The following is an 18,600-nucleotide window of genomic DNA, read 5'->3' as shown; positions in this document are numbered from 1 at the left end:
GGTAGATTACTAGTGGAGAAGGGAGAAAAAGTGAGCAGATGGAGAGAACACTTTAAGGAATTGTTGAACGTAGAGGATGGAAGTAATGCGAGTATAAGTGGCTGGGGAATGGCTGGGAGAAGGAGGGAGGTGAGAAGACAGGAAGAAATCAGTAGGATAGAAGTTGTGGAAGCAATGAAGAAAGTTAAATCGGGGAAAGCCCCAGGAATTGATGGAGTGTGTGGTGAAATGCTGAAGCATGGGGGAGAGATAGTAGTAGAATGGATGTGGAAGATGTGCAGATTGGCCTGGGAGGAAGGTAGAGTCCTGGAGGATTGGAAGTCAGGTATAATTATTCCCTTGTACAAAGGAAAAAGGGAAAAAGAAGTGTGTGGTAATCATAGGGGCATTTGTCTTCTTAGTATAATAGGAAAAGTGTATGGTAGGATACTTATAGACAGAGTTAGAGAAAGAACAGAGAAATTAGTTGGAGAAGAACAGGGAGGCTTTAGGAAGGGAAGAGGTTGTGTAGATCAGATATTCATTCTTAGATCTTTAGTGGAAAAGTTTCTAGAGAAGGGAAAGAAGTTGTATGCGGCTTTCATGGATTTGGAGAAAGCATATGACAGGGTGGATAGACAAGGATTGTGGAAAGTGTTAAGAATATATGGAGTAGATGGGAAGTTGTTGAATGCTGTGAAGAGTATGTACGATGGTGCGAAGGCTGCAGTGCGTGTGGATGGTGAACTAAGTGAATTTTTTTCTTTGAAAGTTGGTTTGAAACAGGGATGTGTCATGTCTCCATGGTTGTTCAATCTGTACATGGATGGGGTAATAAAAGAGGTACAAGGTAGGGTAGTGGATGTTGGAGTGGCCCTGGTGAGAGAGGATAGTGTTTGGAAACTCCCTGTACTGTTGTTTGCAGATGATACTGTGTTGTTGAGTGAAGACGAAGGGGAGCTGCAAGGCTTGGTGGATGAGTTTGAGAGAGTGTGTAAGAAACGGAACCTAAAGGTGAATGTAGGGAAGAGTAAAGTGATGGTCTTTGAAAGAGGTGAAGTTAGTGAATGTACAGCGAGGTTGGATGGTGAGGAATTGGAAAATGTGAGTATGTTTAAGTATTTGGGTAGTGTGATGAGTAAGGATGGAGGTTTGGAGGATGAAGTGCTTGAAAGGGTACAGCAGGGAAGAAAGGTTGCTGGTTCCTTGAAAGCAGTGATAAGAAACAGGGAAGTGAGCATGGAAGTGAAAAAGTTACTACATGACAGTATTGTGATACCAACTCTAACGTACGGAAGTGAAGCTTGGACATTGTTGGAAGGACACAAGTCAGGAGTGAGAGCAGTGGAAATGAGTTATTTAAGAGGAGCCTGTGGAGTCACGTGGAGAGACAGGCTGACGAATGAGGATATAAAGGAGCGTTGTGGTGTGGATGTGGATGTGATAGGAAGTGTTATGAGGAACACACTGAGGTGGTTTGGCCATGTGGAGAGGATGGAGGGTGAAAGACTGACGAAGAGAGTGTATATGAGTGAGGTGGAGGGGGGAAGAGGGAGGGGGAGGCCGAGGATGAGATGGAGGGATGGGGTGGAGAGGTATATGAGCGAGGGGGGTGTGAGTTGGGAGCAGGGCAGTGAAATGGTGGGGGACAGGGCGACTTGGAGGCGATTTGTTTGTGGCCACCCCAAACGGGATTGAGGCATCTGGCAATAGATAGATAGACAGACTCATTTCCTTTTTTGAAAATTGGTGTTACATTTGCTAGTTTCCATTCGCATGGAACTTTCCCAGTACTTAATGATTTATTGAATAAGACAGAGAGTGGCAGCAGTAACTCATGTTTTGCTTCTTTGAGAATTCTCGGTGATATTTTATCGGGGCCAGGGGTTTTGTTTATGTTTGTACTATTTATGGCTGAAAGGATATCATTATTATGGATAGCATAGTTACTAAGGACTGTGCTATTTACTTGGTTTGTGGGTAACAGTAGGTTTCTGGTGGTGTTTTCTACTGTAAAACAGACGCAAAGTAATCGTTAAGAATGTTTGCCATTTCGACCTCATTTTCAGTGTGTTTGCCATTGTTTGTTTCTAGAGGACCTATTGATGTACAGTAGTCATAACCTTTTTCTTTCTAATGTAACTGTAAAATTTTTTAGGATTTGATTTGCACGTGTTAGCAATGTGGATCTCCAGTGCTCTTTTGCTTTGTTTAATGTCTTTTTGATATGCGGCATAGATTATCGTACTGTAATTTATCATCATTATTTTGTGTAGCTTTATATTTATGGTATGCCTGTTTTTTGGCTATTAAGTTACTTTTTATTTCACTGGACCACCACTTTGGTTTACTATTTCCAGCTGGACATCTGTTACGTAGTGGCACACATGACTTTACCACTTAATTAAATTTTTTGGTGAATATTTCCCATGCTTGGTTTATGTCATCGGTTTCAGACATTTGATTCCAATCTGCAGTTGCAAGTAGCGCTCTGAGCCTGCTGAAATTAGCTCTGCGATAATCTGGGACCTTTTCTTTGCTCTCCGTTTCTTTTACTTTTTCAGTAGTAATATTAAACTGTATAGTTCGATGATCACTGGAACTAAACTCAGGTCCTATTTCAACGTTGTTCACTAGGTTATCATTTGTAGTCAAGATGATGTCTAGGATATTGTTTCCTCTCGTTGGGTATTCTACGTGTTGGGAAAGGGTGCTTTCTTGAAGATTCATATAAAGCTCTTGTCCTGAGTGTGCCGTCAGTGGTTCACCCCACTTTGTTACCGGTAGATTAAAGTCTCCAAAAATTACACTATCCTCTTGACAACAAATTTCCGCAATATGATCATAAAGTTTTTCATCTATCTCAGTTGACTGTGCTGGAGGACGATAGATGAGACACATATTTATTTTGTGTGAGTTAATACTTAGCTGAACATAACTGGCATATATGTTGGTAATACAGTACAATCCCAGCAATCCGGTATCCAGACAAACGGAATACTCAGAACAACGGGAAAATTCAAGGGCTGGTAAAAATGTCAGTAAGTTATAACTGTGCGCCAATTTGAATGGACCGCCAAACCGCCGTTTGATTGTGTCACACGAGGCTGGGGGAAGTCAGACAAAGCGAGGTGAAGGCATTTCCGGCTGATGTAAATCCCTAGCAAATCCTCTTAACCACCCCTCCTCTCCCCCTCTTTCCCCTACTTGAATTCAGTCATCCTCCACACCTTCCAAAAATCACCAGTCTGCGTTTTGCCACCAAACAGTAAACAAGGTCTCTTGCTATTGTGTTCCTCTGATAGACAGTAATTTGTACACTCCAAAATGCCTAAAGTGCAAACTAAACGTAAGCGTACCGTGCTTACCTTGAAACAGAAGCTGGACATATGCAACAGACTTGAAAAAGGCGAACATTATAAAACACTAATGGCTGAATATAAATGTTAATAGGAATGAAAGTTTACTTTGTTGGAAGAAAAATAAATAAATAATATGCCTGCATTTCATACGTACATCATTTATTTTATTTTCTGCAAAACAGCTGAGTGGCGGGTGAGGGGTGGAGTGATGGAGGTCAGGTAGGGAAGAAGAAGAACAGTCTGAAACGTAAACAAACTCACGTGGGGGCACAGGTGTTGTGATAATTCTACAGTGCAATCTTAACACATCATCAGTTCACTAATAAATGTTCAAGCTTTTATTTCTATATTTTATTTTTCAATTTTTATGAGTACAGTACTTATAATGAATACAGTAATTCGGTAAACAATGGAATGGTGTAATTTGCAGTACTGCTAGTTGCTAGACATTGCACACGTGCGTTATGACCATGGTGTGTGTTTACAAGGCAGTTTTTCAGGCGGAATCTCTTAGTGTAACCCCTAATGTGACTGGTGAGTACCTGAACTGTATTTACTGCTGTGATAGCCTTTGTATAGATTTGACTTGAAAATCAGAAATACGGGAAAAATCTGTAACCGGGAAGGTAAATTCCCCAAGCCACCCGGTTAACTGGGATTGTACTGTACTGAATGGATAGCACAAGGGGATGGAGACTAGTTTTCACATATAGTAAAACACCGCCACCAGCTCGATGTGGTTGTTCACAGCTGAAAATATTGTACCCTGTTAATGAGTATTCCGCTAGAAAGTCACGGTCAGATGTGTTACTCCAGGACTCTGTGATGCCAACGATGTCATAATTTTCTAGGTAAATTAGAGATTCTAAATCCTCAAACTTGTTACGTAGACTACGTGCATTAATATAGCAGACTCTAATTCCGTTCCAAACAGTTGGTGATCTGACTTTGTGGGTATTTACGTTAAGGTTACTGTTCCTGGACGTGCCACGTTTTTTGATCTGAAGAGGGCGACTTTATCGTGTAAAAGTCTACCTAGCCGTGCCGCTCCTACTGAGTTCAAATGGAGACCATCTTTCTGGAATAGAGTATGTTGCTCATAAAACTGGTCCCACAGGTTGACAAAGTTGACTCCCTCTAGCGTGCAGAGAGATTTGAGCCGGTTATTTGTGCTGAAGGCCTTATCATAGAAACTATTCTCTGCCTTGATCCTTGGGAGTATACCAGATATTATCACATTAGTGGACTTAATTTTGAATCGTTTGATCATTTCATGATACTTTGCTAGCAATAAGGAGGAGGAGGGGGGGAGGAGGAGGAGGAGGAGGAGGAGGAGGAGGAGGAGGAGGAGGAGGAGGAGGAGGAGCCCTTCTCCTGTAGCCAACCATATCCATTTGGGAGGATAATGAGGAAGTTTAGGGATGATTTATTTATCCAAGCAGAAGAGAAGGCCAATTATATCAGTCAACATGAAGTCATCCCTCTCCAATGTTACATGGAAAAAGAGCAAATCTATAAGTTTAAAAGTAGGAAGCACTTACCACATTTCATAAGTAAACAATTCCCAAGGGAATCAAGACTTGGAGAACAATAAAATACTTTTCTGTACCAACTAATTGCAGTGCATTTGATCCCACTGTAATTCTATAAAATACAAGAAGTTCCCGAGTAACACACTTTTTTGTAGCATGATGTCATGAGACGTCATGACTCTCAGCTTAAGCTAATAACCTCTGCACTCAGCTCAAGCGTGTGTGTCTGGGAGGGAGAGGGGGGGGGGGATTTGCCTAGTTGTGATACAGAGGAATTGAGCTCCGCTCCGAGGATCCTGTCTCTGTGTTTCAACCGATCAAACTTTGCTTTAAATTCATTTAACCCCCTGACTGCGGGCAAGGTGATGAAAGAGATACCCCTGTTGCGGCAGTGCACACTAAAGTTATCCATTTTCAATGCAATAATTTTCATATTAATACACAAGATAAAAAAAAATAAATAAATAAAACATGCAAAAGAAAGAGAAACATCATATTAGTGACTGTTTAGATGCTCCTACGATGCCTTACAGAGACGTGGAAGCAACATCATTTTCGGCATTTGTTTTGCATCGCTGTAGCTGTCCGTCAAGCACCACCACCCACACTGCCACTCACCACACCTTCATTTCCCAACCAAGCACCACTGTACACATCACTTTCTTTGCATTATCTTCTGTGGTTCACTTAGCACTTCATAACCATTATTTTACAAACATTATACGTGTGATTACTAAACCATGAAAAACTACTCAGTAACAGTAAATAATGCTAAACTCAACAAAAGATTTTTACATAGCCTACACCTGACACTTTCATTTTCCTTATACTTTAGTCACTTACAATTACTCTCTATCACTTATTTACATTAGTTCAATCACTTTTCTGGAGGCACTACAAGTTGACTGCGTGAAAGTCAGTGGTGTAAGACAGATGGGCTGGCATCGCTTGGAGCATGGCGTGCTGGCTTGTTTTTTCAGAGGTTTTACAGTACATTCCACACTAGAATCACTAGAACCGCTGTCACTAGGAGGAGCATACGTCTGTGGAATACTATCCCTAGCACCTTTTTTCTTGGTAACATCAAGCAAAGTAAAGGACTGGGGAGAACGCAAAGGATCACCTGTAGACGCTATGACTTCCTAAAGTAAACTGGGCTCATGTGGTTACGTAATGCATGATGCCATGTGGAGGATGCTAAATGGATGACCTGGCAATCCCAAGCATGGGAGGATGAATACACAAAGTTCTTGCACCAAAATACAGGGTGCAACTTTTGGAATCAATTCGTAGATTTTAAAAGAACGCTGCAGCCTCTCAATCAGACCTTTTAAAAGGAACGTTGCAGCCAAGAAGTTAAGCTCTGGACTGGACGATCTCTTTGCTCAGGTTATTCCACAGGTCAATACATGTTTGTTTTGTTTGTTTTTGAGCTTTATGCCTTATCCCCTTTTTCGGTAAGGGCTAAGACATTGCCCCTGGGTAGAGGACTTTGTAGTTGGGGAGTGAAGCACTTTATGACCGGATGCCCTTCCTGATGTCTACCAATGACCCTTGGGTGGACTCGAACCTCCGACTCTTTAGTCAGAGCACTCTAACCCACTGAGCCACGGCTGCTACAACCAGCTAGGTGACAAGAGAGTGCTGCCTCTCCCAGCAAGGCAGCATATCTGGGTGTGGCGCGAACTTACGACTCTTCTGTCTTGAGTCAGGCACACTACCACTGAGCCGCCATGCCTCCTAAATCTGTAAGGAAAGCTGTGTGTACAAGCATCTACAAGGAAAACTGTATTTCTTGATATCCTTTAAGCCACTTGTCTTTTTTCTTTCCATGTCCTCTTGTTGCTCACCGATCTCTTACAAGCAGATCTTCTCTGTCAATTTTGTCTACACCAATCAAAGCCATGAACACAGCAATCATGTTGCCCCTCTCTCTCTTTTCTTCTAAGGAAGGCAGACCCAACTTTCCTAGTCTATGCTTGTATGACAGATCTGCCAGGCTAGGGACCATCTTGGCTGCTGTTCTATGTACTCTCATGATCTTGTTTATATGTTTCTTTTTATGTGGGGACCACACCACTGCCACTTATTCTAACCTGGGACAGATCATAGCCACTATCAATTTTTTCATCATCTCCTCATCCATGTAATGAAATGCCATTCTTATGTTTGTCAAGAGCTTATATGTGTCTCTTTGACAATCTTGTTAATGTTTTTCGGGTGACAAATTATCATGGACCAACACTCCCAGGTCTTTCTCTTCTCTCATTTTGTGATTTGCTCCTTTCCTATTGAACAGTTCAGTGACGGCCACTTGGTACTTTTACTCATTTCCAATAAAATATTTTCCTTTTTTTGCAAATACTCGGCTCCAATCGTAAATCCCTTCTAGCCCTTCCTGCAGCATTTTACAATCCTCTTCATGATCTTGGCACTGTCTGCAAACAGACTTGCATAACTGTTCATTCCATCCACCATACAATTTACAAAAATAAGGAACATTACAGGTGCCAGCACTGAACCATGCGGGACTTCACTTGTTACTTCCTTCCACCCTGGCAGCCTGTCCTTTATTACTGTCCTCATCTGTTTGTCTCTCATGAAGTGTCTCATCCACTCCAATCCTCCTATGTGCCCCAATTTCCACATAAGTTGCTTATGGGGTACATTGTTATTGGCTTTCTCCAGATCTGCATACTGTACATGCAATCCACCCAACTATCTCTCTCTTGTAGCACATCAATTGCCCTTGAGTAGAGGCTCAACAAATTAGAGACACACAACCTTCCACATCTGAATCCATACAGATCTTCTGCCAAAATGTCCAATGTCTCCAGATATTTTACCCATCTGTCTTTCAGGATTCTCTCACACAATTTTGCATCCATGCTGGTCAGTGGCACTGGTCCACAATTCAGGGGTTCTTCCATATTACCTCACCTGCAAATTGGTACCACATTGGAACTCTCCATTCCTGAGGCACATTCCCTTCTTCCTGAGAGCACAATTAAACCATGAATCTTGTCTGCCAGTTGTTCTCTGCATTCCTTTATTATCCAATTCAAGATCCTGTCAGGCCCTGAGACCTTCCTTACATCTCGAGTTTCCAGTAATTTATGTACACTGCCTGCACTTCCATTTTACATCTTTTAACACTACATTCCTAGTCACTCCCTCCCCTTCCACAAAATCACTCTCCATTGTGAAAACCGACTGAAACTCTTGTTCACTATTTCAGCTTGCATTACCGCATCTCTATAGACTTTTCCTTCTACTTTCAGCTTACTGAATCCTTCCTTGCATCTCAGTTTGCCATTCACAAACCTGTAAAACAATTTAAGTCTTTCCTTGTGTGTGTGTATTTACCTATTTGTAGTATAGGCAAACCCTGATATCTGACGCATCAATAACCTACAACTTGCAACACCAAACAAAAGAAATTGGAGAACATTCCTCGATTCCAAACAGACATTGTTTCACAAATTTGAACACTTCCCTCCCCCCCCCTCCAGGGTTTGAAACACGTGTGTCTGAAAACAGATAAGGTGATTCATGTGGCTCTCCCTGTCCTCCCTCCATCCCCTAACTTCTCCCCCTGTTCCCCTCCCCCCACCAGCTGGGCAAAATAGCTGTCTGCCTCCTCACCCAACAGTCAAATTCATCCAGCTGGCCTTGAGTCATATGCTGGTAACAGACCCTAACAAACCAGCTGAGCAAAAATGGCCATCTGTCTCAACCAAATGGTCAGAGTCTCCTGGCTGGCCTTGAGCTGCGCATTGGTAATATGTCCTAACCCACCAGCAGAGCAAAAATGGCCGTCCACCTCTCAACTGAATGGTCAAAATCGCCTGGCCAAGAAGAAATGGGAGGGAGGGAAGAGAGGTTGTGAAAAATAAAGGGAGTGAAAGAAGAGAGAAGATGGGAAGAAGAGGAACATGGTAAAGAGTGAGAGGTAGACTGTGATGGGGAGAAGAGAAAACAAAGGGGGGACAGAGAGGCCAGGAAGGAAGGAAGGAAACAGAATGTGGGAAGAGGGAGGGAGGGAAGATAAAGTGTGAGAAGCAGAAGGAGTGAAGAAAGACAAAAGGAAGGAAGAAAAGGAAAATGAGGGAAGGAGAGATGAAGAAAGTGTGGGGAAGCAAAGGAAATAGAGGGGGAGAGAGAGAATAGGGAGGAAGGGAAAGGGGAAAAAAAAAAAAAAAAAAAAAAAAGGAGATTATGAGAAGGAGGAAGGGTGCAAGAGAGGGATGAGGTGTGAGAAGCAATGGAAGGAAAAGAAGAGAGGGGGAGGGAAAGAGGAAGAAAATGAAGGGAGAGAAGAAAATAGTGGGAGAAATAGAGGGAAGGGAGAGAGAACTGGGAGGGACGGAAGGAAAGAAAGAAAACATGAAAAAAAGAGGGAGGGAGGAAGATTGTGTGAAAAGCAGAGGGAGGGAAGAAAAAGAAAATGGGGAGGGAGAGAGGAGAAAGTGAGGGGGAAAGAAGGAAACAGAGGAAGAATGAGAGAGACTAAGGAGGAAGGGAAGGAAAAAGAGGATGAAATGGAAAGGATGGGAGGGAAGATAAAAAGCTGAGAGGCACAAGGAAGGAAAGAAGAGAGAGGGATGGAAGAAAATGACATTGAGGGAGAGAAAGACAGTGCAAGAAACATGAGATAAGAAGGCTAAGTAGGGAGGGAAGATTGGAGAAAAAAGGGAAGAAAAAGAGGGAGTGTGTGAAGGATGTATGAGAGGAAGGAAAGGAAGAAACAGACAGAATGAGATGAAGGACGATGTAAAAGATGTAGGAGGAAAGGAAAAGAGTGAAAATTCAGACAGGTGTGTGTGTGTGTGTGTGTGTGTGTGTGTGTGTGTGTGTGTGTGTGTGTGTGTGTGTGTGTGTGTGTGTGTGTGTGTGTGTGTGTGTGTGTGTGTGTGTGCTTACCTAATTCTTAACTAACTGTATCTTTACAGGAATGAGTCAAGCTCGTACTGCCCCGTGTATTAAACCATTTTTATCTTAAATTTTCTTAAATTTATGAACAGTTTTGGCACACATTATTTCATTAGGTGGTGCATTCCACTGATCAATTGCCCCATATGGGAAATTGAATTTCCTTACATTTATGTGTGTGTGTGTGTGTGTGTGTGTGTGTGTGTGTGAGGACACATGCACACATATGCATGCGTGCTTGCTTGCATGCGTCCGTGCAAGAGAGAGAGAGACTCTCAGGTCTCTGTGACACCATCTCCCTCATATATGTTCTCTCCTTCATTTCTCTTTTCGCTTGCATAGTCAGCGCTACCAGGAGTGTCTCCCTCCCCATTCCCCCGTCCTCTCCCATCCCCGCTAGTGCACTGCCTGCCATGCTCTGTCTGGCCCATGCTCTCCTCTTTTATTGTGTCTGTTGCCCTGAATACATTCTGCACTGCACCTCCCACCATCTTACCTTCCTGCATATGTGGTCTGATGTCCCTTTTTTTTTTTTTTTTTTTTTTTTTTTTTAAATACAGTAGTATTGTTTAGGAGGATAACATTACCTACGGTGTTTGTGTCAGTCTCTATTGAGTATGTAAGGTGTATGAGAGTTTGGGTTTGGGCCTGGAATGCATCTCTGGCTTTTCTTCAGTATCTTATGGGGGAAACTACTTCGATATCTGGCATACTCGCTGACCGAACGCTCCCACTCGTACATTACGCAGCCGGAGATCAGGGTATGGGTGTACAGGAACTGAGTTAAGCTTGTATTGTCCTGTCTCCATATCTACTTTTACACAGTCTACTGTAGTTTTAAACACATGGATGCTTTTTGTTTTCAACACCTCCTTGTCTAAGTCATTCCAAGTACTTATACTTCTGTTTGGGACTCTGAACCTTTTAAGATCATTAAGGCATCTGCTCTTCCTCAATTTAAATTCACGATCATTTGTTCTTCCATCTTCCAATACAAAAAGATTCTCTCTATCCATCTTTTTCAGATCTCTTACATTTCTAAACATCATAATCAAAGCTCCTCTTTCCCTTCTTTCATGAAGTGTTGGTAAATTCAGTCTTTCCAATCTCTTCTCATAGGTCAGTTCCCATACACATGGTATCATCCTCGGAGCCAACCGTTGTACCTTCTCCAGTTTATTAATATGCTTTTTCAGATGAGGTGACCATTATCACATATGCATAATCTAGTCTTGGTCCTATCATGGACACTATCAACACCCTCAGCATTTCCTCGTCCATACCATATAATTAAAAGTCACTCCCATGTTGGTCAGTAATTCATGTGTGTGTCCAGTGATTCTGTTATATGCTTTTCTGGTGACAAGTCATCTTGTATAATCACTCCATCCTTCTCTTCTTTTCCTAATTATCTCACTGCCCATTTTATATATCCAATCTGGTCTTTTTTTTCACTGACTCCCATTTGTATCACATGACACTTCTTGGCACTGAACTCCATTTTCCAAGTCTGGCTTCACGTGTGGAGTTTGTTGCTCCTTACAACTATCAATATATTTAATATGTTTCATTATATTAGCATCATCTGCAAATATACTCATGTATCTATTCAAACTTTCTGGCAGATCATTTATATATATCAGAAATATGACTGGAGACAAGACAGAGACCTGGGGCACTCTGCTATGGTCTGACAAATCTAAACTGGCGGCTAGGGTGGGGCACGAAGCTCTGTACAATGTTGCCACGTTTTCCATACCCGCGATGCCCTCCCCCCCTCTCTCTCTCTCCTGGGGGGAGATGTGCGTCACCCTGGGGAATTTTGTTTCTTTTATGAGTGACTGTTATAAACTTATGCTTTCATTTCTTTATTTTGTTTTTATTATATCTAATTATATTTAAAAATACTTATTACTTTTACATAGGTCCGAGTCAAGAACACAAAGGAAAGTGAACCAAGACGCTCTGGCCGGGTTAGCCTGGGTACGTGTGAGTGTTGCCGTTCACGAGGGTTTAAGATATTATTTTTTTTACTAAGAAAGACATATTTTTACTTATATTCCTGCACATTATCTTAAAATCATAATTGTGACATTATCACTCACCCAAGAAATACGGTAAAAGCCAATTAAAGCTACTACATTTTTTTTAGCAACACTGTAATATATTTATGCTACATTTCTGTATTGCAGTATAAATATTTTATGCATAATAAGTTTACTGTTCTTTCATATATTATAATACACTCATTAACATTGTATTCATATGTGCTTATCTTATTTGTGCTGCCTTTTATATATATAACATCCATTTCACATCACGGGTTTGGGAAACATAGCAACACTGTACAGAGGTTCATGCCACACCCTAGCCGCCAGTTTAGATTTGTCAGACCATAGTCACATCATTCCATTCTGAAACCTTGTCTCTTATAACTGTTCTCATCTGCCTTCCTACCAGATAATCTTCCCTCCACTTTAATTGTTTTCCATGCACTCCTCCAAAGGTCTTCAACTTCCACACCAATCTCTTACAGGGCACCCTGTCAAATGCTTTCCTGAGGTCTAGGTACACATACTCTGCCCACCCCTCTCTCTCTTGTATGACATCTATCACCCTACTATAGAAACGTAGTAGATTGGTAACACAAGATCTTCCTTCCCTAAAATTGAATTGTCTTGGTGTTATCACTTCATTTTCTTCTAAACACTTAATCCATATTTTTCAGAAATTTTCTCACAAATTTTACAAAGAACACTAATACCGTAAGAGATACACGTTTAGAGTCGAGGGGATCTTCCCTATCTCCTCCCTTTAAGACTGGCAAATATTTGCTCTTTTCCAGTCTTCAGGCACCTGCTTATTTTCCAGGGAGCTCTTTATGATGATAAAAAGGAGCCACACTAATTGACCTGCACATTCTTTCAGGATCCATCCAGCCACGGTATCCAGTCCCATTGCTTTCCTCACATTCAAGTCCCTCATCATCAGAAGCAGCTCATTCTTGTCAATTGTAATTTCTGCCATTCTCGCTGTCCTGGTTTCCAATTCAAGTTCATTAAAATCCTCTTCCAGTACATAAACTGACTGCAGCTTGTTGTTCATTATTTCGCACAAATCTTCTTCTCTTTCATAAGTTACATCTCCATCTCTCAATCATGCTATACTGTCCTTAACTTTCGTTTTATCAATTACAAACCTACAAAATAGCTTAGGTTCTTTTTTATATTTATTTACAATACCTTTTTTATACTTCCTTTCTGACTCTCTCTATATCTTTACATATTCATTTCTAACCTACTTCTATTCCTCCCATGCCTTCACTATACCTTCTTCTCACTTTATTCCATGCTCTATTTCTTGCCTCAAGTGCCTTTCTACACCTATTGTTGAACAATTCTTTCTTCTTTTCCATTGCTGTGGAGAATTTTGGGATATATTAATTCCTGTTTTGTACACTTCCATAAGAAACTCATACTTGTTATCAACATTTTTGACCGCATCCATTTCATTCCAGTCTACACTTTGGATACAGTTCCTTAGAGAATCAAAATCTGCTCTTCCATAATTATATCTATTTTCTCTGTGTTTTTCATCTCTTTCACCTTCCCTTACTCCCACCACTTCCATCTCAATAACCAGATGATCACTTTTACCTAGATGGCATTGATAGGTTATATTTTTCACATCATTTGGGTCCTTTGTGAATACCAGGTCCAGCCTTGATGGTCTGTCATCTCATAGTTCTTGTATTTTCTTTAATTAATTGAGGTAACATATTTTCCATCACCTTTTCTTTCAGTTTACTGCCCCATGATTCCTCATTGTTCCCAGCATCCATATTTTCCCAGTCAACTTCTCTACAATTAAAATCTCCCATGATTATTCTATTCCTTCATTCAACTGATATCTTTACCTGTACAAAGGACTCTCCTATCAGCTGTTCATAATCTTTTTTCCATGTCCTAGTTTGAGGGGGCATATAGATGGTACATCTATTTTATCTCCGTTGTGGTCTTCTATTTCCATCTCCAAAATTTCTGCTATGGTGTTTTTAAATTCTATCCTTTCTGCTTTTAAATCTGCATGAGTTGAATTCAATACTCCTCCCCCAAACTTCCCCTCTCTACCTTTCCTCCACACATTACATTCCTTCCATCCCAATAATTTAGTACTGACATCGCAGGGCAATTTGGTCTCTACCAAGTAAATAACTTACGGTTTCTTTTCCTTCATATAATCTCCTAGTTCCCCTCTCTCAAAGATTAGTCCATCCACATTACTATACATGATCTTTAAATTTTTCGATACAGTTTTCTGTAATCATCCTTCTCTTACTTGTGTCAATTTCCATCCCCCTCTTTTCCATCAATTCTGGTTTTTGACACACCACTTACTGATTTTCATGTCCATCACACTCCAGAAGAAATTCTTATGCTCATCCTTTCACCTCCCGTCATTTTTTCTTTCACTTGTTCTTTCAGTGACTTCAAAACTTTTCTTTCTTCCTCATTTTTGTATTTTCTTATAATACTGTTTTCAAGATCTGGCTCTCTGCTCAATTTCCACGACACTCTTGAGAAGTTCTTCTGTTGCACTTTCAGTTGCAAATTTAATCTGCATTGGTCTTGCTTCTCCCTTCTTGTAGGGCCTTATTCTTCGTACTTCCTCAATTTCTTTTACCCACTTCCCTCCTTCTGGACTGACCTTACCCAATGTTTCCTTCACATAGTTCAAGCCTCCCTCCATTCTCACTGGCCTAACCTTCTCCTCCTCCTTGTCTCCAAATATCACAACACATTTCTTTCTTTCTACAGTTTCACTATTTTCTCTTTCTTTTTCAATATCTTTATTACATTTTCTTCCATTGTTTTCTTGTTTCCTTTCCACTGTTCCTGAATACTTTCCTTCAAACTAACCACTTCCTCATGCACATGTGCCCATCTTGTCTTCTGTTCTTCCTGCACTTTACTCACCTTCTCTGTTTCATTATTACCTTCTTCTAATTTTTTTCTTAGTTCAATAATTTTTTGCTTCAATCTATCAGTTTCTTCACTGGCCTTTTTGTTCAGTTCAGTCAGGCTCTGAATTTTCGTTTAATTCATTTTCGACATTTCTCTCGGAACTCCGTCTTCCATTTTCCTTTCTATATAGCCAATTCGGTCAATTTTTGGAAAACTACATACCACGTTGAGTACACCGCTTCCCGTCCGATCAGCGAAGTTAAGCAACGTTGGGTCTGGTTAGTACTTGGATGGGTGACCGCCTGGGAACACCAGATGCTGTTGGCATCCCTACGTGTCAAGTGGGGTTGGTGGAGGATTAGTGCCCCTCCCTGTAAAACAATTAACTCTAAACCCTTGGCCACCCCGTCTGGGATACATGGCGTCTGGCAATGGATGAATGAATGAAACATTTCTTGTTCCAGGAAATATGACACAACCATGTTGCAGACCATGTTATTCTGAATCTATTCCATTATCCATTTGTTTTTGGAAAAGTATTTTTAACGTAAAAATCCTTCATGATATTACCTTGAATCTTCCCTTTGTTTCAAACTTTCCCATTGTTCTTTCTTACTGTCACAGCAGCTCCCGGGCATGACGTCATACCAGTACAGTGCATGCTCAGACATCACGGCCAATAAAATTAAAATGAGCCAAATGGCGGACCAGTCAAATCAGTGATAGCATTAAGAGATATTCAAAATTCAAACATCCCTTACTTTAGTCAGTTCCACGATGGCTTCCACTTGTAGTGGCGTGCTCTTACTGAACATGAGGCCAGCACTCATTTTTTTTTTTAAATAATCACAAAAGTGTGAATTTCCTTCGCAGTCATGGTGTTCTGCCTTCCTCCCCAAGGTGTAAGAAGTATCAAGTAACCTACATTATAGACAAGACCTTCATCGGTGGTACTGTAAAAATTGTAAGAGTTACGCAAATTCAAAGAAGCGGAGGGCATGTGGGGTTAGTGGATTGAGGCCATCTCTTCCACCTCATTCTCCTCTGACAACATTCAAGGTAAGGTAAGGTTAGGTTAGGTTGGGTATGTTTAATGTTAGGTTTGGTTGGTTAGGTTAATAATATGGGGGGGTCTGGGAGGACGAAGCCCCCCCCCAGTTATGGTAAACGGTTCAACCTACATCCTCGATTTCAAAATCAAAAGTATTTTTTCTGGTCAATTTTAGTGTGATTTGAATGAATTTGATCTTCATTTTTGTCGGAAATCACTCGCTTTGGAGATAAGCTTGGGTAGGCCTATCTCCAAAGCGAGTGATTTCTGACAAAAATGAAAGTCACATTCATTCAAATCACACTAAAATTGACCAGAAAAAATATTTTTGGTTTCGAAATGGAGAAATGTAGTTTTCCGAAAACTGACTACTAATTCTCATTATCAAAATTTTGATCGTGTCCATTACACTGGTCTCACTGTCAAAGGCTGGAACTTCAAATTCAAGTTGTTTTGTTTATATTGGTGGCCATATTTGATCTTCCTGTGGTCAGCTGGTTCTCAAAAGTTTGTGAAAATATTTATGTGTACACAATTACAGTAATCACTCCAATATCCGGATCAATAGAGCCATCGGTAGGTTCGGATATTGGTTTTGTCCGGATATTGGGCCCCAGCTTATGGACTTGTACTTACGGACCCTAACACAGAGAAACACCTATACAACTCCCTCCGGACATGCATAGCACCTATTTAACACCCAAATCACACCAATAAGGCACATAAATGACTGAAATAAATGCAATAGACACATAAAATGTGGGTTTAGAAGTATGTTCATACATTAATAAACATTCTGGTACTTATGGACTCTAACCGAACCTAACCTAACCGAACCTAACCGAACTCTGAAAAACCCATTCCTACTGCACATGCATGAGGTAAGTTTAGTATGGAAAGAAGTACAGTATGACACTTTCTGGTAAGTATAGTATGGGAAAAAATACAATATGAAACATTCTGGTAAATATAGTATGGAAAATAGTACAACATGAAACATTTTGGCTACTTACAGCAAGTCCCTGGCCACCTCGATGAATAACCGCCTCCTCTCGGACTCTGACAGTAAGAACGATTTCCTGAAGCACTTGCACTACACTCTTCCTGAAGTCTTGCACTGAACTTAGTCACTAACACACAGAAGTCCGTTCTTTTCACAGTGTTCACTTTAGTCCAAATAATGTTCCATTAAATTTAAGTGTTGCACATTAACTTTTCCCAAGTTTTTTAAGTTTCCAAAGCCAAAACAAAGAAGGTTAGTTACGTTAAATTTCTTTTCTACTTAGTCTTTTCTCCCAACTTGAAAACCTTAACACAACACACCGTTTTTCACTGCACAACACTCAAAATTCCCCGTGTGGTCTAGTGGAGAAGTTCTTGCTGTTTATTCACTGTCAGAGCCCGAGAGTATCACTGGCAGGCGTCCAAGGGGTGCATCGGTGGGTAGTGGTGATGGCGTACCGACTACAGAAGACTCTGAAGACAGCCGCAAACTCACGTCGAGCGGTGACTCCACTGTAGCTGATGTGCTGGGCTGTGGCTCGGAGCATGAGGGCCTGTCTTGGGGAGGCAACGGAGTGGAGCCAGGGCTTGGCACAGCGGGGTCACGGGCCTGAAAAAACTGTCAATCGTTGACTGACGCAAGGACCGACGATTCTGGCGATTGATGATGCGCTGCCGGAAAGCACGCACTTCCTCCACGAGTCCCAAGGGCCCCATCTCCCTGTCGCAGTCCGGGTGTTCCAGGTAGTCTAGGACGAACTCTAGATGTTCCCGGAGTGCGCTCAGCTTGGGGATGGCTGGAGTAGTGTCCTGCTGGGCGGAGTCTGCATCATCATCGCCTTCGTCGTCGGAATCTTCAAGTTCGGGACTGACACCAGCAACCGAAGACGCGATCTCGATATCAGACAACGTCTGATACCCAGGATCGCCCTCGTCGACGTCCAACCACTCACGAACATCGTCCACATCAACATCGTCGCCGTGCGTACGTAGCCGTGCATGGAAGTCATCCACGTCAAACCCTAGGAAATCGTACTCCACATCTGTTCCGAGAAGCAGACGAGACCAACCATTTTCAAGAGTTTTCACAGGGACTTCCTTCCATGCACTAGCCCAGTTGTACAGCGCAGACTTGATGTTGTAGCGGCGAAGGTTTTCCAAAGTCCGCTTGCCTCGAGTGTCACGTCCTTCCCTGCGCTCGTCCTCGTCCTCGAGAACCACCATCACCTCGTCCAGGAACTTCCGACGGTACAGGCGCTTTGTTGCCACGATCACTCCTTGGTCCATTGGTTGAATGAGAGCAGTCGTATTAGGTGGCAGAAACATGCACCTAATACGGCCATTCTCAGCAACCAAGTCCTTGTCGCACGGGTGGGCAGGTGCATTGTCGAGGAGAAGGAGAGCCTTTACCTGGTCGCGAGGAATTCCCAGTGTCTTCGTCTGGTAATGTATGACCTCCTTGGCGAAGTGATGGTGAAACCAGTCTTTGAAAATCACAGCTGTGAACCATGCTTTCAAAGAATGGTACCATACGACAGGAAGGACATCCATCACTTACGAAGGCACCGAGGCTGCTTTGCACGGCCAACAATAACGGGCTTAAGCCGGTGCATGCCGTTAGCATTGGCACAACACAAAGCAGATATCCGTTCCTTAGAAAGCTTGCGGCCAGGTACACGCTTCTCCGTCTCATCGGCGAGAGTGTTCGTTGGCACCGAGCGATAGAATAGGCCAGTTTCGTCAGCGTTATAGACTTGACCGAGAGTGAGGCCCTCCCT

General features: G+C 41.9%; 2 pseudogenes across 1 annotated transcript in view; one reads left to right on the top strand and one right to left on the bottom strand.

The window, feature by feature from the left end:
• LOC145393497 (uncharacterized) overlaps window positions 1-18,600 on the bottom strand; it is a 98,175-nt pseudogene that overhangs the window by 11,635 nt on the left and 67,940 nt on the right. The window lies entirely within an intron of this gene.
• On the top strand, window positions 14,979-15,096 carry LOC145393569 (5S ribosomal RNA; annotated as a pseudogene).

The sequence above is a fragment of the Coenobita brevimanus genome, chromosome 24 (assembly GCF_032717465.1).
Source record: "Coenobita brevimanus isolate Jiangsu-jjx chromosome 24, ASM3271746v2, whole genome shotgun sequence".
Classification (NCBI taxonomy): Eukaryota; Metazoa; Arthropoda; class Malacostraca; order Decapoda; family Coenobitidae; genus Coenobita; species Coenobita brevimanus.
This window is presented reverse-complemented; position numbering and strand designations above follow the sequence as displayed.